Raw genomic sequence first — 22056 nt, forward strand, 5'->3', positions numbered from 1 at the left:
GTCTGCTTGCTCCAAAGTGTGTGCCATTTCCACACTATGCTGCCTGGTTCTGATAGTGCTCCAAGAAGAGCCTGATTTGAGACCGAGTGTAGACCCAGGGAATGGCCTGGGCCATGCACTTGCTGCGCCCACCAAGAGCATTAAGACAAGGAAAGGGCACAAAGGAAGGCCCCCCCCCCCCAACCACTGCTGGTCTGGCAACCACCCACTCAGACACTGCTCCAAACCTTCCCGCTCGGGGCCCACGGCACAGGCCTCGCCACAACCCCCAAGAGTGATAGCAGAGCCCCTCCAATGTGCCAGGCCCTCCGCCCAGGGCTTTTCCCTGTGACACAAGCAGGAGCCTCTCTGCATCCTGGGGTGGGCCAGGAGGGGAGGTGGACTCTGGCTTCCTGGAACAGCCACAGACGAAGTGCAATCTGCCAGGGACCAGCTTCCAAAGGACGTGATGGAAAAGGGCCTCATCCCAGGACTTGCTGCATTTACCCTCCAAAACTATGCAGGTGCGGGTTCTGAACAGTGCACCTGATCAGGTCCAAGGGGTGGGAGAGGGGTGGACTATGGCTTTAATTGTTTTATTTTTTTAAGAAAAAGCTTTCCATTTTTAAGACTTTCTTTCTGCCTAAAAATCTCTTTGTGAGAGAAAGAAGTAGATAATTCTTGTCTCTTTAAAAAAACAAAAACAACAAAACAAACAAACAAACAAAAAAAAAAAAGCAAAGGAAAAGCAGCCTGTCCAGGGTCACGCAGTGTTAGGAGAGGGGCCTGTGGGCATATTGTGGCCTTTGCCATCTCATAGCAACACCATAATTGTGCTTTGAGGAAATTCCCATCTACCCATCTTAGTTCAAGTGGTTCAAAAGGGGCTGACAACTCCCACTGGCTCCAGAGAGGACACCTGCTGGCCAATCACTTACATCCTATCCCCCTGACAATAGTGATTGGGCCAGGGGTAGTCACATGACCCAAACCAACCCAGTAAGACTCAAGCCTGAGACTTTTGCTGGAAAAATTCAGAAAGGTAAACCTTCCCAAGAACAAGGCCACCACACAGGAAGGTGAGAGAAGTGATAGAGTGCTGGTATAATTATTTGAATGCCTGGATCCAACTGTGCCTGAAATCCACACCAGACCTTTCAAGTTATAACAGACAATAAATCCCCATTGATACACCTCCTTTGAGTCTTGGCTCAAATGCCACCTTATCAATGAAGTATTCTCCCTGATAACCCTTTTAATCCTTTTAAATTTGCAACCCTGCACTCCAGCATCACTGCCTTTCCTGCTCTGTTTTTCTCCACAGCACTTAAAACTTTGAATACACTCTATAACTCACTTATTTCATTTACTCTCTACCTCCCCCAATTAGACCATAAGCTCCATGGGGGCAAGGATTTTTGTCTATCTTGTTCTCTGATATTTCCTTGGTGCCTAAAAGCATGCCTGTCGTATGTTTGGCTCAAAAAATAGGAAAAAATGTTGGAAAAAAAAAAAAGTTATGAATATCAGCCTCTCACTGACTATAGAGCCTGGGGTTAGGGCTGCCAGATAAAATACAGGATGCCTAGTTAAATCTGAATTTCGAATAAACAAATATTTCATGGGGCATATTTATACTACAATAATGATTCCTTGTTTTTCTAAAGTTCGAATTTAACTGCCCCCCCCCTTAAATACCCACTGAGATTACTACTGTAGATGCAGATGTTAAAAAAGATGCCAGCAAATTACATTAATTTAAAACACTAGAATTAATTTCCAAAGCAAACTGACACTGGGGATCACTGTGACTTGGAGTGAGGGGGAAAAATCACGGGCAGAGGTGGGCACCTTTCTCTGCAGGGAGTGGGAGTGGGGCAGAGTGAGGAAGTGGGGGGAGTGGGAGGCAGGCAGGGAAGACGCACGGAATGAGTCATCCTCTCTGGGACTTGGCTGCAGCAGGCAGGAAGCTGTTCTTGAAGCTTGGTTCTCTCCCTCTGGCCTCCCCCACCTCCAGGGAAGCAGGAGAAGAGAGAAGCTGCACCAGCCCGGATGTCAACTCCCAAGCATGGCAAGCCCCAAAGAGCTAGAACCATCCAAGAGGAGATGGGAGGGCATGTCTGAGCGTCACCTGCCAACACTGCAGACCCAAGCCTCCTAGGCCAGACTCAGCAGCCTATTGGGGCTAGTCCCCTAATCCCAGCCATGTGAACGCTCTGCACCGGTGGGTGTCCAGGAGGCACCAGAGGCCCTGGGTGGCACCCTTAGTAACCAAAGTATAGATTCAGGCTCAAAATCTAGTCCTCCTGCCCCTGCCTCACCTGGAAGATGGGGCACAGTTTACTAGACCACAGGCATTGTCAGCTTGCTGGAACAAAGTACATGCTCAATTAATTAGTCCCACCACCTCCCACTTTGCCCCCTGCCACACTGTCACTCTTAATCAATGGTTCTCAAATTCTGGCAAATATCACAATCACCTGCAGACTGGTTAAAACACCAAATGTCCAGCCCACCCCCAGTTTCTCATTCAGTAGTTCTGGAGCAGGGCCTGAGAATCTGCATGCCTAACCAATTCCCAGGAGATGCTGATGCTACTGTTTTGGAGAAATCCTGCTCCTAACCATCCTGGTATGATGTGACGACTCCTGCCCAGATCTGAAAAGAGGCATGGACCCCTACCCCCTTTCCTAGCCTGTTCCTTACCCAGAGAGAAAGAACCACCCGCTTCTTTTAGAACTGGAGAGGACAGGAAGGAGATGGGAGCAGGGAGAGGGCCTGCCCGTCAAAGGCTCTTGGGTCTCCTTTTGAGCAATGCCTCCCAGGAATGTTTCTGATGTTCCATGGCCACTGTCTGGGGGCCTGGAGGGCCAGCTCTCTGCTTCTGTGCCCTGGGATCTCAGGTTCAACAGCCACCTGGCAGACCCCGGAAGAGAAAAACCAGCCTGAGAACGGCTGGGAGGCAGGGAGTCCTCTGCAGTCACCGTGGTTTTAATGCATCAATAATTCACAGCACAAGAGGTATATGGCAGATAATGCTATCTTGCCAACCCTCTTACCTATTGTTTTACAAGGCATTCATTATTTTAATTACTTTATGATAGGCAAGGAAAAACACAGACTAAAGGCAGATATGCCCTTGTTATTATTTGCTTCCACTAGATGTTGTGAGCCTAATTACCATGTTTGGGAAGCGGGAAGGGGGTGGCTGGGGGGAGGAAGGGGGAGGTGGAGGGAGCTGCACAAAGCCTGATGCCAGGGCCATGTTCTTGCTCCTCTACCTGGACAGAGATGGCCCCTCTCTCCACCACTCGTCCCATGCTGGCCAAAGCATCCCTCACACTGGACCAGGTATTATTATCCCAGGCTTCAGAGGAAAGGAGACCGAGGCCCAGAGGGGTTAAGTCACCTTGCTAGGGACACACAGCAAGGGGAAGAGTCCATTAGAATAGTCACGATCACCCTTTATCAAGCCAGAACAGGGTGCCAGCAATTGAATTAAGTGCATTCTCTCTGTTGTCTCGCTTAAACCTTATTTAAAAAAAAAAAAAACCAAGAGGCACGTGGAACCATCTCCATTTCACAGACAGAGCAACTGAGGGCAGACATTTCTCAGGGGGAACGCACAGAGCCTGAGAGCTCGGCTGGCATCAGAGAGCCCGCTTGAGCTTCGGGCAGCTCCGCCACACACCAGCTGGCCCCGCGGGCGTGCCAGAGGACTCCAGCAGCCTCAGCCTCCTCGGTGGTAACAGGGGGGTAATGTCTAGCCCATGAAGGAGCTGGCAAAGCTTGAGAGGTGAGTAACGAACCACATTTGGCACAGAGCTTGACACCCGGTGATTACAGCTGCCAATGACGGAGCGCTCACTGATGGGCGCCGGGGCAGTCAGATAATGCCGCGTCGCTTCATGGCTGGTGGCCCCAGAAAGCACACAGGTCCAAAGTGAAGCTTCAGCACATCATTACAGAATGAATAGGCCCTGGGAGGCAAGGCACCCCAACTCTGGAGGAGTCCAAGCAGGGGCTGGGTTCCCCCCTCTCACAACTGGTGCAGAGACGCCTAAATGGGATGCAACCCTGGAACAAGAGACCTCTTAGATTTCTTCTGACTCTGAGCTCCTTTAGACTAATCTCCCATGTTCCAGTTGAGACCGAGGACCCGAGAAGGGCTGCCCCTGGGTCCCAGCACACTCCTCTCTCAACGGTGCCCGGCAGGGCGCTGCAGAATGGGAACCACGCTTTGTTCTGAATGGCCTAGTGGACTTCCATCCATTCCCAAACCTAAAATACCCTCAGCTGCAGAGGAGAACCCAGAAACTATGCAGGGAGGGTTCAAGAGGGGGTCAGACAGGCATCCCCTGGGGGCTGGGGAGACTTGGTCCTGACCCCTACTCACCCTTCAGGAAATCCCTGTGTGCACATGTGTAAGAGAGAGAGAGAAACCTGCTCGCTGCAGACTCCCGCCACCACTACCTCAGGGTGAAAGGCCACCAGAGATCTGAAATGGAGGAAAGGAACCTGGGGGTGGCAGAGAGGAATACAGAGGAGGAAAGACCAGGGCAAAACTGAGAATTCCCAGGGAAGGGGGTTATTGTCCCATAATGCAGAGGCCAGGCTGAGCCACGCCCCCAGCTCCCTGAGAAGCTAACCCTCTACCCTCCAGCCCTGTCTTTCTCTCCCCAGCAGAGTCCTATGTAAAGCCACAGCCGCCCCCTGAGGAAAGCACAGCCTCTAATCTCAGTGCCCAGACAAGAGGGTGGGGAGGGCCTCAGGGCAAGGGGGCAGACATGGGTGGCCAGGGAGGACAGAAGAGCCAGGCAGACCCCGCCCCCAGCCCACCCACACCTGGCAGCCCTTCATGGGGCTGGGCACATGGCCGGCCCCTTCTTTTGCCTTCACCCCATTCCCTTTAGTGGTGTTCCCTGCAATGGCTGCCTGTTGATTGGGCTCCGGAAGGCCTGGCCACCCCAATGCCACCTGTGACCAAGGGCACAGTCAGTTCTCTAGTGTGCATAAGGAGCAGCCATCAACAGGATGTTTGGGTATTTCCCCTGAATCACAAGATCAAACACGAAATGCCGAGAAGGGGCCTTAGCAATAGCTGAAGGTTCCAGTCCCCCCTCACTTTAGCCACGAGAAAACTGGGGGGCTGGGGGGAAGCTACATGCCCAGGGCTGCCCCAGCCAGCCAGGCAATGCCTTCCCCCACCCCAGCCAAGATGTAAACCCCCATCTGGCTCTGTTTCTCTTATCTCTTGTGGCCTCCCCAAAAAGATCATTCCTGTAAATCTAGCCAAAGTTCATGAGTTGCTCCCAAGCAGTTCCCTCTGCTGCCCCAAGGTGCCCTAGGACTGGCAGAAACCTCAGCACCTCTGCCAGGACCCGGTCCTCAGTCCAGGTGTGGGGGCCATGGCAGGGATGGTGCCACTTGCCCCTACCCTTCGCTGGGCAGAACAACCTTCTAGTCTCTCAAGAGCCCAGCGCTCCCCAGCAGTGAGTGCTATTGGACCAGCGCTAAAGAGCTGCTCGTTCGAATCCTAGCATCTGATGGCCTCAGACCCTCCGATCTGGGCAGTCTCTTCCTGAATTGGTCCCAGCGTGCTGGGAATTTCTGTCTCTGATATGGCTGCAGGAGCTCCCGTGTCCTCACCTGTAAACAGACATGAGTCCTGCCTTGTCTATTTTCATTGATTCTTGTAAGAACCCTACTCCAGTAATATAGAGCACAGTATTTCCTAAAAGCACCACCTGCTTTCATTCTAAAAGCACCCAGGCAAGTGCGGCGTATTGTCCTCTGGTTCTGAGCAGGAGGCCGTGCTGCTCTGGGGAAAGGCCCCCAAAGTCAGGACCTTCACAGCGGTGTGTGGTGGAACTCTCAGCTCCCCCAGCCAGGTGCACCGTGCACGAGAGGGCCCAAGTTGACACCCTTCTCCCCAGACAGGATGCTGGAATTGCCAAGTCCCGCCAGGTGGCCCACCAGGCCAGACACACCCTTCCTGGGAGCTGCCACCAGACTTGCTCTTGCCAGATCGTGCTCACTCACCCCAGGCAGACCCACAGATGCCTGTCGGGCTGAGCCAGGTGCCAAGGTCACTTGGGCACCACACCTGCAGGGTGACTGACTGTAGCAGGGAGGGGAGAGCCAATCAGAGACACCTGGGAGGGGATTCCAGCGTCCTTTCCCCAAACTCTCTGCAGAAGAAATGGCCAGGGCCAGTGCCGAGCATCTGCAGAGGACCCCGACTCTCCCCCAAGATCCAAGTTGAATGACTCTTCAGTTCTTTGGATGCTGGCTCCCTCATACCAGGTCTGGGAAGTTGTTTGAGCAATGACCATCTGGGATGGAAAGCACTCTTAAAACAATAAGTCGGTTCACATCCCTGCTGTGCCCAGTATCCTCCAGGGGTTTCTCACTTCTCTGGAGGGCAAGCCCAAGTTTTCAGCCAGGTCTTCACACCCTCCACTCTGCATCCTACCATTCTCCCTCTTGCTCACTCCACTCCAGCTGCGTGCTCTCTTTGTGCTGCCAGAATATTCCAGGCCCACTCCCATCTCAAGGCTACTTGCACTAGTGGTTCCCTCTCTGCCAGAGCTCCCCGTAGCAGCTTCCTCACCTCTTTTGAGGCTTTCTTCAAAGCTTCACCTTATCCTGAGGTTGTCCCTGACTACCACATATAATATTACATCCCACTCCACCTGATCACTCCCAACTCATGCTTGATTATTCTTCAAAGCATCAATACTCCATCTGATAGCCTGCACATTTTACTATTTTTTATTGTCTGTAAACTCCATGAAAGGAAGAATTTGTGCCTGTTTTCTTTACTGCTGTAACCTCCATGTTGAGAAGTCATGAGCTCATAGTAAGCACTTGCTACGTCTGGGTAGAATGGAGGAAAGAAGGAAAGAAAGAAGGAAGGAAAGAATGGAGGGAGGGAAACTGCAGCAAAAAGATAATCAACTCTTGGCATTGCACAGTATCTAGACTAGATAATAACAGTAATACACAGTAACGCCAACAGTAATACCGGCCACAATTTCTGAGCATCAGCCCAGTAACTCTATGAGGTGGGCATCAGTGCCTTCATTTGTTTAAGGAAGACACTGTTGGAATTTAAACCCTGCAGTCTGATGCCAAATAGGGAATGAGTACCTATCCTGATGTCCTCCCAAGGCCAGCATGAGGAGCAAATGGGATATGTATGTGGATGGGTTATGAGCTATTGCAAAATGCCCAGGAGAGGATTATTATTAGGAGCACTCACTTCACCCCAGTCCTGGGCACTGTGTGCACCAGCATCCCTCCTTCAAGGTCCCTGGTATGAGGGAGCCAGCATCCAAAGAACTAAAGAGTCATTAAACTTGGATCTTGGGGGAGAGTCGGGGTCCTCTGCAGCTGCTTGGCACTGGCCCTGGCCATTTCTTCTGCAGAGAGTTTGGGGAAAGGACGCTGGAATCCCCTCCCAGGTGTCTCTGATTGGCTCTCCCCTCCCTGCTACAGTCAGTCACCCTGCAGGTGTGGTGCCCAAGTGACCTTGGCACCTGGCTCAGCCCGACAGGCATCTGTGGGTCTGCCTGGGGTGAGTGAGCACGATCTGGCAAGAGCAAGTCTGGTGGCAGCTCCCAGGAAGGGTGTGTCTGGCCTGGTGGGCCACCTGGCGGGACTTGGCAATTCCAGCATCCTGTCTGGGGAGAAGGGTGTCAACTTGGGCCCTCTCGTGCACGGTGCACCTGGCTGGGGGAGCTGAGAGTTCCACCACACACCGCTGTGAAGGTCCTGACTTTGGGGGCCTTTCCCCAGAGCAGCACGGCCTCCTGCTCAGAACCAGAGGACAATACGCCGCACTTACCTGGGTGCTTTTAGAATGAAAGCAGGTGGTGCTTTTAGGAAGTACTGTGCTCTGTATTACTGGAGTAGGGTTCTTAAAAGAATCAATGAAAATAGACAAGGCAGGACTCATGTCTGTTTACAGGTGAGGACACGGAGGCTTTGAGAAAGGAGGTAACTAACCCAAGATCACTCATTAGAACTGGACTTGGCCTTAGAAGAGTCTTTTGGCTCTCAGAGCTCCTGCAGCCATATCAGAGACAGAAATTCCCAGCATGCTGGGACCAATTCAGGAAGAGACCGCCCAGATCAGAGGGTCTGAGGCCATCAGATGCTAGGATTCGAACGAGCAGCTCTTTAGCGCTGGTCCAATAGATCAAGGACAAAGGAGCACGGTTCCTTTCTCTGCAACTCTGAACCATAAATGATCCTTCAGGAAGCAGAGCTTTGAATCAGAAATGAACCTGGTTTATCATCCTTCAGGGAGCAGAGCATCAAATCGGAAGTGAACATGGCTACACTGACAGGCTGTGGAGCCCACCTGCTAAGATCTGAGGTTCTCTAAACAGAGGCCCCTGAAGGAGAAGAGTCAGCCTTGGCACCCTCAGAGGCCCTTAACACCCGGCCCCGCTCTGCCCAGGGGTCCCGAACACCCTGATGCTACAAGGAGGCAATCCCAGAGGAAGGAAGAAATCAATGTGATGCCAGGGGCTGAGTGGGAGTGCGGTCCAGTGGGTTTGGGGGAAGCCAGCCACAGGAAACCCCTCTCCCAATCCCTCTGGGACTCGAGTAGCAGGTCAGGGAGCCCCTCCCATCCCAGAAGTCTCATGCCTGGACCCTCTGCTCAGGGCCCTGGTACCATGGGGTATTTCCCAGGATGCTCGACTCCCAGAGATCTGTGAGAGAAGAAGCGAAACTTTCATCTGTCCCACCCTCGTGTCTCACAGTCCCACTTTGTCCTCAAATTTTCCTGGTCTACAACAGAAAGCTGAACCTGCATTGGTGGCTCTGCTCTTAGTTATTCATTCTGTCTGTCTGGACGGCCCCCACCCCATTCCCTGGCCACCCCACCCTCGCCCAGCAGCTCCCCTGCCTTTCCCTAGCCGTTCTCCCTGCAGGCATCTGCCCTCAGTCAAGTATTTCTCTCTTGCTACAGGGACGGGGCCAGGTGAAGAGTCCTGGATTAGAAGTTAAGAAGCTGTGTGGCCTTTGCCAGTCACTTAACCTCTCTGAACTGAAGTCCCATCTGGGAAGTGAGGGTGGGAGGTGGGTTAAACCTTTAGTTTTCTGTTCCTCAGAGCCCAGTGTGGAGTGAGGGATCCTAGGTGGTTACCAAGGGAGGGCAGAGGACAAAGCCCCTGACTCCCTGGAAACTGCAGTGAGCAATTTCACCCACTAAGCTTCTATCCTAGACTTGATCTGACATCCACTGAGTAAAACACACAGGTGACGAAACTTACAACATTCTGTGGCACAGTTTGACCTAAGACCCAGCAATGGCTGAGCTACAACACCCTACAACCCCCTCAGGCTTCCAGTGTACCTCAACATGGGCTGTTCTCCTGGTCCCTTTGACTCAGGTTTTTGCCAGACTTGAATGCTGGGGCAGAGTCTCCCAGCTACCCTCACCCCTGCCAAACAGCCCAAGAGGAAATCCCCCCAGCCTCTCTCCCAGCCTGGGCGGGTGGCAAAGCCACGGGCATCCAACCAGGTACCAATAATCCTGTGTGTTAGGGGATTAGGCCGATTACCTAAAGCAGCTCAAGCAAATAAAGCCTAATGTGGGCCCACAGCTGGGATTTTCATGGTGAGAATTGTGCAGAGGGAGCTGGAGGAGCGGGGGCTCAGTGAAATAGGGCAGCAGAGATGGGGACCCCATGCGGCGCTGGTTTGCGGGGTTGGCAGAGTTCATTTCTGCCCTCAGAAAGTTCTAGTTATCCAACTTCTCCCTCGCTAGTCAGAGCCTACTCTGTACCTTCCAGGCTCCACCAAGCATCCACCATGCAGGACCCTGCATTGGCAGGGGGGCAACAGCTGTGCCAGATGGACTCATGCAGCAGTCACTGTGTTTGCCACGGGGGAGGCCATACCTCCCAGAGAAGGGGACGCCTTGCTCACAGATTCAGACCAGTGTTGCTGAAAATGCCGCTCAGCCAGAGCCATTGCTCTGGTATGTTAGAAAACCCATCTGAGTTTCCTGGACCTCTCAGATGTTTACAAGAGAACTCCATCATCATAGGGACTTTTAGCGATCGCTTTCCGGTTTCAATGTCCAAATTCTCACTCTTAGGAGCAACCCTGCTTGGTGTGTGAACAATTGCTCTTCCTAAGCCTTTGGGGTAGAAACAGGTGACAGCAGAAAAAAGCCAGATGACCTTTAATGAGTGTCTTACCATCTTTGAGCCTCAGGTTTCCTTGTCTCATATTCAAAGGGGCTTTGTAAGTGTTCCCCAAGGTTCTGTCTCACTTTGAAGCTGCCTGACCTTGAGGTCTGGATTCTGAATCCCTCACCTGGCACTAGTGCTCGGCTGTGTGACCCTGGGCAAGTCACTTGGGTGTCATTTTTCTCACCTGTAAAAGGCTAGGGTAGGACAGGGTTCCTTTCCGGCTCCTCTCAGGGCCTCTCTTCAATCTCCTGAGGACCAAGGAGGTCAGGGGGCCCTCAGGAGATTCTTGTTTCCTTCTTGTATCTGTGGGCCATGTTCTCAACTTGCTATTTTTACATCATCTTATTCAATCTTCAAAACAAGCCTGCAAGGTAGGGATTTTATGGGGCTCAGAGAAGATGGGTCACTTTTCAAGATCACTCTGTTCTTAATTGGCAGAACTGAACTTTAAATCCAGTCTGTTCTAAGACTATCACGTTTTTCTTCTATTCCACGCTGCCTAAGGATATGCACGAAATCAAGGAAGAGATGGGATCTACTTATAAAAATGCTGTTTATTACTACAACTAAAACAGTTACCTTATACCCATATGGCTTCTAAATAACAAAATTCTGTAACACAGACATTTAAATTCAGTTACAAGCAATCATGTAAGAACAGGGAGTTGGAGAAAGGGCCTGGGCAGGAAGGTCCCAACCTGAGAATATAATGAGCCTTTAGATATAATGCCCTGTACATTTTCAAATGGCTGCATTTACTGCTTAAAATTAAATGGAACCCCCCGAACATTCTGGACTAATGCATACATCGCAGCCAATACACCACATCTGCAAAATAATGATCTCCTTTTCCTTTGATTAGCTTCATAAAATGGGAAAAATATTAGTGACAGTGGAGAGGTCACTCTTTGGGCCACAAACACTTTGGAGTAGCAGGGAGCTCATCAGCTCTGCCTCCTGGGCAGGGTGACCCAAGTCCAGGATGGTCCACTCACCTGCAGAGATGTCACGTCTACAGCGCAACCCGCCCTTCTTTCCCTGGGAGAACAGCTCCAGAACCACCCAGATAAGAAAACCATCACATGGCCCAGTTGGAAGACAAAACTCTCATCTGTTTTCCAGTTGAGGAATAACTTGTAATCACACCAGGCAATTCTAAGGAAGGGCCAGCAGTTCAAAAAGATCAATAATGGCTAGAATTTTCTGCCTTGTATTATCTCGGTTAATTCTGTTAGCAATATTGCAAGTACGGCACTATCATCCCCATTTTAAAGATAAGCAAAGAGGCATTGAGGCTCTCTGTTAGGTTTAGGCTTAGCACAGCAGCCTCAAAAAGCAATTAAATCCCAATGCAGCCCAGAGAGCTCACTGCAAATCTCTTTTCCTTGTAGGAGAAGCTGGCATTTTCTGGGAAGGCAGTATAATATGGTTCTTGTTTCAAGGAGAGCATTCAAACCCCCTTCAAAAAAAATTTTTTAATGAAATAAATCTCAGAATTATGTAATTGTAGAGCTGCAAGAGACCTGAGAGTTTGTCAAGTCTGAGTCTCTCCCTTTAGAAAGGAGGAACCCCGGGGTCATAGAAGGGTGGGGAACTTTTCAAGAAAACACAACTTGTTCATAGAGAGGCTGCTAAAGAACTCCACGTGGATGAGAGATGCAGGTGGAGATGTGTGAGCACGGATGTTGTTATCTGAGAGTCCCAAGTCTGAATCCCAGCTCCTGTCCTCTCTTACTAGCTGTGCAAGCTTAAGCACCTCATCCTGGCCTCAGTTCCCTCATTGGCAAAATAGGCTTAAAAATACCTCCCTCATAGAGCGGCTGAGAGGATTAACCATGATGAAGAATGCAAAGCACACTGGAAGGGCTCGGGAAACAGCAGCTATTATTATTAGCTAAGGGCCAGGCAATGCACTCATGACCTTGGGCAATGATTTGTGCAAGGTCATACAGTTAATAAAGAGCTGATCCGGATTTCCAGAAGGCAAACCTGATCTCTGTCCGCTTCATGAAAGCAGAGGCCAAAGTTGGTTTCTAGTCAAGACAGACCAGGATATGGCTAACCGAGACCCAAAGAAAAGCCAAAACCTTCATTTGCCTATAAGACTGCAGAAATCTCCATGCTATGGCAAGCTGTGGGGAACTGAGTCTTCCATGTTGCCTGAGGCATATCTGGGGTGGTGGCTTAGAACACTGAGCCGCAGGCCTGCATACAATGCCATGCAGCCCCCCCCGCCCCGTAAAGATGTGTGTCTTGTGACTACCATTGTCTTAAACCTGGATTGTACTCACCTGATGTAAACCTAGATTGTCTACACCTGATGTAAACATAGGTCTCTGGTGGGCTCTCCCCCACCTGAGCACCTTTAGCATATACTCCTGATCTTCTGAAATAAATAGCTGAAGCAAGGCTGCATTGTCATCCACTTAGCACGAGATGCAAGTGGGCCCCCTGCTCCCTTAATTCTTAGCTTTGTGTCTGTGTCTCATTCCTGCGTTGCCCTGTCAGCAAAAGCAAGCTAACTTTTATGCCTCACATGGCGGCGGGGGGGGGGGGGGGGGGGGGGGGGGGGCGCCAGGGCAGATCAAATAACAAACAAGGTTGTGAATCTGGTTGGGGAACAACTACACACCACCCAAAGATAAGGTGCCGAGCTGGTATTTGTGGGACTCCTTCATCTGGTCAGAAAGGTCCTAGTCTCCGCCTCTTCTCCCACCTTCGCCCTGCTTGTGAAAAGCAGCCACAGGACACCTGGGAATGTCCCCACTGCTGGAGGGGAGTTGGAAGACAGTGAAAAGGCCAAAAGTGGAGAAGCAGAAGGAACTGAACCTCTCACCACCCTGCAGATCAGCAGGAAGATCAAACCCATGCAGGGTCTCCCCCTCCACAGCAAAGGATCCTGGGAGGTGGGCAAAGGATCCTGGGTGGTGGGCAAAGGATCCTGGGAGAAACGCAAAGGATCCTGGGCGGTGGGCAAGGGATCTTGGGAGGTGAGCAAAGGATCTTGGGAAGTAGGCTCCAGATCTTCTAGCCCTATGGTTCTCACATGTTGGGCCACAGACCAGCGCTGCTTCAGGACAAGGTGAGGAAATGAAAAACAGCAGCACGATGTAATAATATGTGCATGTCAACGAAGGACATGTGTGTCAATGAAAGGCAGCCGCGTGCCTTTCCAGGGCGGAGCTGTCCTTCTCTTTGACATTATGTCGTCACTCCTTTGTTGGGTGCTAACATGCCCTTTTAGTGAAATGACATTGAAGGTAGAGCTGGCATTTGACAGTTTTCTAATGTCCTTGCCTGTCAAAATAAAAAGCTGGCAACCCTGGGATGTTCTCTATGCTTTTTTAAAGTCTAATTGACTATCCCACAAGAAGTCTAAGAACCCTTTACTTAGTCCAAATGTTTGGTTCTACAGACAGGGAAATTTAAGGCCCAGAGAGGCCACACTCTTAGTGGCCAGTCAGGGACAGCGTCAGGGCCAGGACAGGTAGGGTCTGAAGGAGGCAGAAACGTCTCTCAGAGCTCTAACAGCTCAGCAAGCACTGGCCCAGAGTGGGGAGAAGAGGATGCATAAGTTTCAGGGCTAAGGGGCCACTCCCAGGGGTCCTGAGTTCCCTGGCTTCAGGGCTCTGATGCCCTCACCACCCCTTCCACAGGAAACCCACAGAACCAAAGCAACCTCCCTGCAAAGACTGCAATTGTGGCCATGGCCCCAAAACCACCATGCAGTGGGCAAACAGGAAGAAATAATTTACCAGCAGACACCCGTAGGATGAATTGCTTGTGGTTGTAATATTCCCCCACATGTCAACAGACTGAAGCAACATGGAGTAAAAAGGATGAGTAAAATGTGAGCAATCTAAGCATGACAGCCCAACGCCCCAAATGAAATGGGTCATCTTCATCCCCTCAGCTTGCTGCACTTCTCTCTGTAACACTCCCCACTCCCTAACATTACAAACGTGTGGGTTTATTCTTTTCCAAGCCCCACTAGACTGTCAGTTCCATGAGGGCACGCCTTTGTCTGATTTGTCCACTGCATATTCTTGGTGTTAGGCACGATCTTACAAAGAAGGTGCTTAAGAATGTTTTGAAAGAATGATGGAATGAATTCTGTTTTGTTTTTTTATTTTTATTTTTTGCTTTGTTCTGCTTTGTTTTCACTCTTCATTCTTATTTTCTAGAATTTCAAAATCCTCCCAAGCCCCCACTGCCCTAAAATACAGAACCCCAACTCCTCAAAGCCTGGACTTCGAGGTCTCTGCCCTCAAGCCCAGGCCCACCTGCTGCCCCCTCCGCTGACCCTGCTCCCATGGCAGTCCTATCTGCTCACTCTTCCCTGATCTGTCTCCTCACCTCCACCCCTTTGCACTGGCCATTTCCACTCCCACTTACCCTCTCCATGGGTCTCCACCCATCCAATCCCAGGGCCCAGTACATTCCTCTCCCCTGGCCCTTACCCTGCAGTGCTCCCTTTTCTAACCCTAGTGCTCACAATCTGCTCCTCTTATTCAACACCTGAAGGACACCAGTTGGGAGGCTTAGTTGTCTTTGCATCCATGAACTTCTTATTTCCCCAATTACGCCAGAAGCTTCTTAAAGGCACACAGAGTGTTTGGCATAGAGCAAGTGATTAATAGACAAGGACTGACAGAGTAAATGAAAGCTTGGCTTCATAGGCAATGGGAAAGCAAGCACTTTCCAGGCCTCGCCAACCTGCTGGCTACATCAGGCCAGTTTCCATGACTTGAAGCTTGAACTGAGTGCTGGCTCCCTAACTGCTGTTCCTTAGCGCAGCGACATTTTCAAATACAAACACCAAATCCCAAACAAGATCCGATGTCATGGGGCTTCAGAGAGGCACATGCCTCACCAGACACATCAGTCAAAGAAGATGAATGTTCTTGTTTACAAAAGGATTTGTCCCATTCCAGGAAAATTTCCACTGGGATTTAAGGCCTAATCTAGTACGCGCCTATAGACCTCACCGGCTAAAAATTTTTCTGCCTCTTCCGTTTGCTGAAATTGGACGGTGTTTGTCTCAGGTCTAAAGAACTGTTTTAATTAGGTCGCCGGACTGCCTTTTCCAATGAGTAGCGTGGAGACCATTCAGGAGGCCTAGCAAGGAAGAGGGATCTTGGGAGGCAGAACGATGGCCACCTGACCAGGCACACGGACACAGTCGGGAAAAACCACTCAGAGAAATGCAAACGGCGGCCTGAGTGAAGGGCCAGTCTCTGCTCTGTGCAGCTCCCCAGAGGCTGCCCTGGCCCTGGGCACCGCGGCTTCGCTTCTCCCCACCTCAGGAGGCCTGGCTGGAGTCCGCAACCGTAGCCTTTTGCACTCCTGGGTTCCCACACACCCTAGTTTGGATCTAGGTTTCCAACACAGCAGCCAAACACAAGGATGTCTGGACTGGCTGTTAATATGAAACAATAACAATAATTCAGCAGCCGGGGCGGGGAGAAGAGTGGGGACTTCTATTTCTATCGGTTTCCGATGACGCCTTCTTTTCCTTCTGGAACCCTGATGGGACTTAGGAATGCTGCCCCGGCACGCGCTCTCTACTTGGCACCCCTGGATGCATCAATCACCTCTGTGTGGCCCTCCAACCCTGGACGTCAGGGAGGGGCGAAGGATGGGTGCCGGCTCAGCTGCTGTGAGAAACTTCTGTCTCAAGGAAGTTTTTTTTTTTTCCAAAATCATAATCAGGTTTCCTTCCACCCAGCCTGTCAGCGGGGGACTACTTTGCCTAACATGGTTGAGGAATGTCTTAGAAACTGGTGTGATTCAGTCTGGCTTCAGATGAGGTTTCCCACCCAGAAACCGAGTGTCTGGACCTGTCGGCTGGCTACACCCGGGGGCACCCACACCCTTTCCCCGTCTCCGGACCCCAGTCAGGAGGTCAGACTTGACAAAGTGGCAGGTCCAGCCCTACAATGAAGTCAGATACAGACACCAAGCCAACAGGAAGCCAACAGTTCTTGCCCACACCCTTGCACATATAGGGCCTCCTTCCTTACAGCATCAGCCCTCTCCTCCAAGTTTCCGAATTTGCGCATCTAGTTGCACTGCACCCAGTATTAATAATTGAAGTGCATTTGGTGGAAGTGATTAAATAATTGAAGTCTCTCAGGGCACCTACTTTTCCCCTTGAAAGGAGGGCAGAGTCTTTCAGATTCCTCCCCCAATGGAATCGCTTTCCCCCTTCCCTGTTCAGACAAGTCTCCTTCTACAAAACTGACGCCATCCAGAGTGGGACCCAGGACACTTATTTGGAAATGCAGTTGGTAGAGTTGTCTGTAACCTGAATGTCAAGTGTACTAATGAATAATTACTGAACTGTTACTACTGCCATATTCTCGCCAGAAGACCCGTCATCTCCCCTAGACACACAGAAACCTGCTCTCCCTTCATTAGGGCTCAGATTACCACACCCAGTGGGCACCTGAGAGAAAGGAAAAAAGAGAAGAGAAGCTTTTAAATCTCTAAACTCTCTTACCATAATGCTCTAAGGACTGCAGGGAGAGAAGAGCCCTGCAGGACAGTGTCCCCAGGACATCACCTGGTCATCCCCTGAGCCGGCATCTCCTACACATCATGTTTCCATAACACCCCTCATCCCGTCCCCCAGCACTGATGGGGGTGGTGGTCTCCTCTGTGTGGGCAGCTCTGAAAGAAAGGTCCATTTAATGGCTGGATCCCAAGTTTCCGTTTTCCTTCTCCTCCTGTAGCTATTTTTCTGACCAGAAGCGAGACAGAGATAGTCATTACTACGATTTCTCAGCACAGATGCATCAAACGGGAGAAGCCAGCCATGGGGGAGTGACCTAAGGGGGAAGTTTCTGGCAATATTCTACGTCTTGATCTAGATGATGGTTACACGAATTTTCTATTATTCACTATTTTGTACTTTGATGTTTTACGTACTTTTCTGTGTATGTATTTCATTTCACTGTATTTAAAAAGACTTAAAAACTAAATGGACCAAACTGCTCTTAAGGCCCATCATCATCACCAGAATTTATTAAGTATCTTCTGGCTTGGGATGAAGTCTCTGACTACAAATAACCCTGTGTCACACCCCTGGACAGAGGCCTCGCCAAGGGGAAAGAGGGTAGTACCCAAGAAGCAGAAAACCTCATGGAAAGTTGTTGTCTTGGGACACAGTCAGAGGCCAAGACACCAGCCAGCAGGAGAAAGCAGGAGCAGAGGTCAAAGACAGTTAGAAATAGTTCAAGACCCAGTAGGCTAGAAACCTCAGAAGACTTGTTGATACAACAACTTGCTGTTGACAGGGGTTAAGGACTGTGACATAAAATTAGCAGGAGGAGGAAAGGGTTGGGGAAGGGGGGCGCATTTTATGGTTTGTAGCTGCCTTAGGAGGTCAAGAGATGAGGTTAGAAGGGGCCTGTTCATCAGAGAAAGAGTGAGCATTTCGCTGCCCTGCAGATCCACTCCTGACATCTTGAATCCATCCACTTTTCTCCATCCTCACCTTCTCTCCCATAGTTTACTGCAGAGAGTCATAATAATTTTCACCATGTCCACTCTTGCTACCTGCCCAGACCCATTCTCCACTCTGAAGTTTAAGTCAACCACATCGCTACTGTGCTTAAACTCTGTAATGACTCCCCACTGTTCTCAGGATCAAGTTCAAAGTCCTTAGCATGGCCTATGAAACCAATCCTGCATGTCTGATGAGAACGTAGATCAGTGGTTCACAGCCTTTAGCGTGCACCAGAATGACCTGGAGGGCTTATTAAAACAGATTGCTGGGCCCCATCCCCAGAGTTTCTTGTTCGGCGGGTATGGGGTGGGGCCCAAGAACCTACATTTCGTGCATGTTCCCAGATGATGCTCGTTTGGAGGCCACACTTTGAGAACCACTGATGTGGGGAAAGGGCCTTTAGGGCTTAAGGCCTCCACCTGGAGGTTCCGCATCCTTTCCAGGACCTGATTCCTAGGTGAGCCCTAGCCTGCCCACTTCCTCACACTGGCAGAAGAACCCCTGACCCCGATGCCCAGCACCAGGGGATGGTGCCCTTTCCCCCAGAGAGGATGGTTAGGGTTAGGGTTAGGGTTCGGGTTAGGGTTCATCATCACCATCACAAATACTAGAGTGCGCGCGCACACACAGACCCCACAGAGAGAGCTATAAAGCATTCTTATTTGAGGACAGATGAATCTCTGGCCTGGGCCTTATCTTAGTGGGTGTCCATACAAACTTCAAGGGAGCAACAGGCTTCAGCGATCTCATCTTTCTCTCATCTCTGTATCCCTGCTAACTGTTGGGTGCTCGACCTGGGGTCCCTCTTTGGAAATTAGATTATCTAATTAATGTGATGTTTTGTTGAATTCATGCCCTGGGGCTGGTTTTGGCAAAAAGCCTGTGACTATTTTTAGTCTTAAAAAAATAGTCAATGAATAAATTAAGGAGTCTTGGCTTTCCCACATCCTGAGCTCCACGGGTCCTGCTTCTCACTGGGAGACACTCACAGCGGGCTTCTCGGGGACAAAGAAATGGTTTCTTCTCCTCTGGTCTGAGCTATAAATGCCCTTCTCTAATTGACATGGAAACAGCTAAGCAGTAGATATTTTCACAGTCTGAGTACCCTGGCTTTAGTCATAAATTACACCCCTCTCCTTTTGGAAAAATAAGGGGTATAATTTTTATGCTTAAAAGAAACTTAAGCATACATAGTTATGTGCTCGATACCTTAGGAAGGAGCCAAGAGAATGTGGACACAGCTTGTCACTGCTGATGGAGACAAAGGGGACTCTGGGGATAAGGCCGGTACTCTCAAGCTCGGAGGCCTCATAATAATAAAAATAAAAACCAGAGTCAACCAAACACCTTCCTTGCCTCTCCAGTCCATGCCACTCCAGGTCTGGCTGCTCACATGGAGCCTGTGTGAACCTGAAAACCTCTAGATGTTTCATAGGTGGGTCAGAGCTGTGGCAGATCAGGAGACCTTCTGGATGCCGTCACCCATCTCCAGGCCCTTGAAAAGTAACAGAGAGGTCTGCTTCTTTGAGACAGGTTAAGCAGGGACCCCCCTGGAAGTTGAGTATTCCCTCCCCGACCCCTTCCAAGGTCAGCATCTAATTTCAAATGTCCAATCAATCCATGAACAGCGTGCTCATCTTGGGCAGGAGAGTGGACTTCCAGAACACCAGTATCTTCCTGTGAGGAGCCCTTGTCTACACGATGAGAATTCAGAGAGCCAGGAGAATGACACGCTGCCACGGAAGGCAAGCCCGCAGAATCAGACAGTCTCGGGCTCAGAGATCTGCCTTTAGTTTGTTTGCTTGTTTTGCCGTGTTTTAAAATCTAATTTGCTATGCAAACTGCAGCATGTTGGTGAACCCTTTGAAATCTCAGATTTCTGAGCTATACGATAAGAAGAGTACACACTTTGCAGGGGGTCTGGGAAGATTTTGTGAGATGTTGGATGTAATGAGTCCAGCACATCACTGCTGACTTAGAAAGACTTAACAGGAAAAGTGAACCTTGGACTATAATTAATAGTACAGTTATAAAAATGTGCTTTCATCAATTGTAACAAATGTGCCACACTAACGCAAGGTGCTACTAAAAGGGTGGTGCTCCGGTTAACTAATGCTGCCATCACGCAAAATACCAGAAATGGATTGGCTTTTATAAAGGGGGTTTATTTGGTCACAAGTTTACAGTCTGAAGGCCATGAAAATGTCCAATTTAAGGTATCAACATGAGTACACCTTCACCAAAGGAAGGCCAACGGTGTCCAGAAAACCTCTGTTAGCTGGGAGGGCATGTGGCTGGCATCTGCTGATCCCAGGTTGTGTTCCAGCTCCTCTCTCAGCTCCTGTGCACTCTTCAAGATGTTGCTCTTGGGGCATTTTGTCCTCTCTTAGCTTCTCTGGAGCAAACTCTGGGCTAGTGTCCCCAAAGTGTCAGCAAAAGTCTGCTTTCAATGGCTGTCTCCAAAATGTCTCTCTAAGCTACTCCTAGCTCCTTTAGTTTGTGAGCTCTTTTATAGGACTCCAGTAATTAAATCAAGATCCACCCTAAATGGGTGGGGTCCACATCTCCATGGAAATAATTTAATCAAACTGTCTGCCCACAGTTGATTGAGTCACATGTCCACGGAAACAATCAAAAGATTCCAACCTAGTCAACACTAATACATCTGCCCCCACAAGATTACATTAAAGAACATGGCATTTTGGGGGAGCATAATACATCCAAACCAGCACAGGTAGTGTATGGGAACCCCATATTTTATGCATGATCTTTCTGTAAACCCACAACATCTCTAATAAAAAAACAATACTTAAGTATAAAGCCAGATATGAATCTAAGTGATGCACATACTAACCCTTTTTGTCCATATAACCACTGTTATTAAAATCTTCCCAGAGGCACAGAGAAGTAGTCACCTGCCCACAGTCACACAGCTAATAAGCAGCTGAGCTGAGCCCAGGCAGGCTGGCTCTGGAGTCTGTGCTCTTACAATAGGCAGATCTTTGGAGTTGGGAATGCGCACTTATATTCATTTATTCATTCATTCATTCAACAATTCACCTGTGAATCTTTCACAGACTGAGTGCTCAGAGTAGGTTCTCAGAAAATAAAATACAACTTCCCCTTCCAGGAGTTGAAGATCTATCAATCAGAGTAAATAAGACAAGCGCCCGAAACTAACTAAAGGTAGAATATGACCCAAGAGGAGAGGACACAATGTATCAGAGCAGCTGTAAAATGGCAAAAGACAATCTTTGTGGCACAGGCTGATTTAACAAAGGAGGTTGTATTTCTGCTGATCCTTGAAGGAGGGACACGATTTTGATGGATGCACACAGCACAGCTCTGTTTAAATTAGGGCCCCCTTGTCCTTCCTTCTCATAGCAACCCATCCGTTGCCTTTGTAGGGCTTACTGCAGGTCTAATTTCACAGTTCTTTGCAAATTTATTTGTTTCATGCTGGTCTCCCTTTCTAGACCATGAGCCCAGGAGGATACAAAGCATGCTTATTTTGTTCACTTTGTATGCAGGGCCTAGCATGGGGCCTGGGTAATAGCAGGGTCACACTAGGTATTTGTTGAATGAGGAGCTGAATGAATGAATGCGTTGAATGAATGAGAAGCTAAGTGTTGGAGAGCTGCTGTTCAAGTCCAGAAGGAGTGAATGCTACATGTAAAAGACACGGCCCAGATCTCCCACTCCAGTGATTCCAAATCCTTGGTTACCTCACCCACATTTCCTCTCGAGGGAACCTCTTCACGACCACTCTAGTTCTCCTGAACATCTCCCTCTGGATTCTTAGAGCATTTGGGTTTGAATGCATGAGCAAGGGCAAATTTGGGCTGGTCTTCTCTCCCTGTCTCCATGAGGGCAGCAGCTGGGTCTCCTTCACATTCATCCTCAGGACTTAGGTGAGGCCTAGGCATCCAGTTGGTGCTCAAAGCTGTCGATGGGCTGTAGCCAAGAGGCCCTGCCTTCTTACGCGGCCAACAACATTGGCCAACTGCTACTCAGCCCACACCCATCCTGAAGTATCCGTCCCAGTGTCCCCAAGCACGGCAGCATGGGCTGCCCTCCCTGCCATCCCCAGTGGCAGAACTTCTGGTGGGAACAGAGCTGTGATCCTTCGTTCCCTGGTGTTGAGCTGGAAAACTAAGAGCCCTAATGTTTCTAGCATTTTTTCAAGGACCTTCCTCCAAAAGCAGGGGGTAGGAGGAAGACATTTAAAAAGGCATGGGTCTTTGTTGAGCCATGCACCCTGCGTGGAAGCCTGCCAGCCTCCCAGGCTGGGGACTTCTCTGACATGGCAATTCAAATAGGACTCTGCATTTGTCATGGAGCCCACTGTACAGG

At 49.9% G+C, this 22056-nt stretch overlaps 1 protein-coding gene across 40 annotated transcripts in view; it reads right to left on the reverse strand.

Annotated features, from left to right (window-relative positions):
• Positions 1 to 22056, reverse strand: part of KCNMA1 (potassium calcium-activated channel subfamily M alpha 1) — a 769155-nt gene that overhangs the window by 552040 nt on the left and 195059 nt on the right. The gene's annotated exons all lie outside the window — the stretch shown is intronic.

Source organism: Choloepus didactylus, chromosome 15 (genome assembly GCF_015220235.1).
Source record: "Choloepus didactylus isolate mChoDid1 chromosome 15, mChoDid1.pri, whole genome shotgun sequence".
Classification (NCBI taxonomy): Eukaryota; Metazoa; Chordata; class Mammalia; order Pilosa; family Megalonychidae; genus Choloepus; species Choloepus didactylus.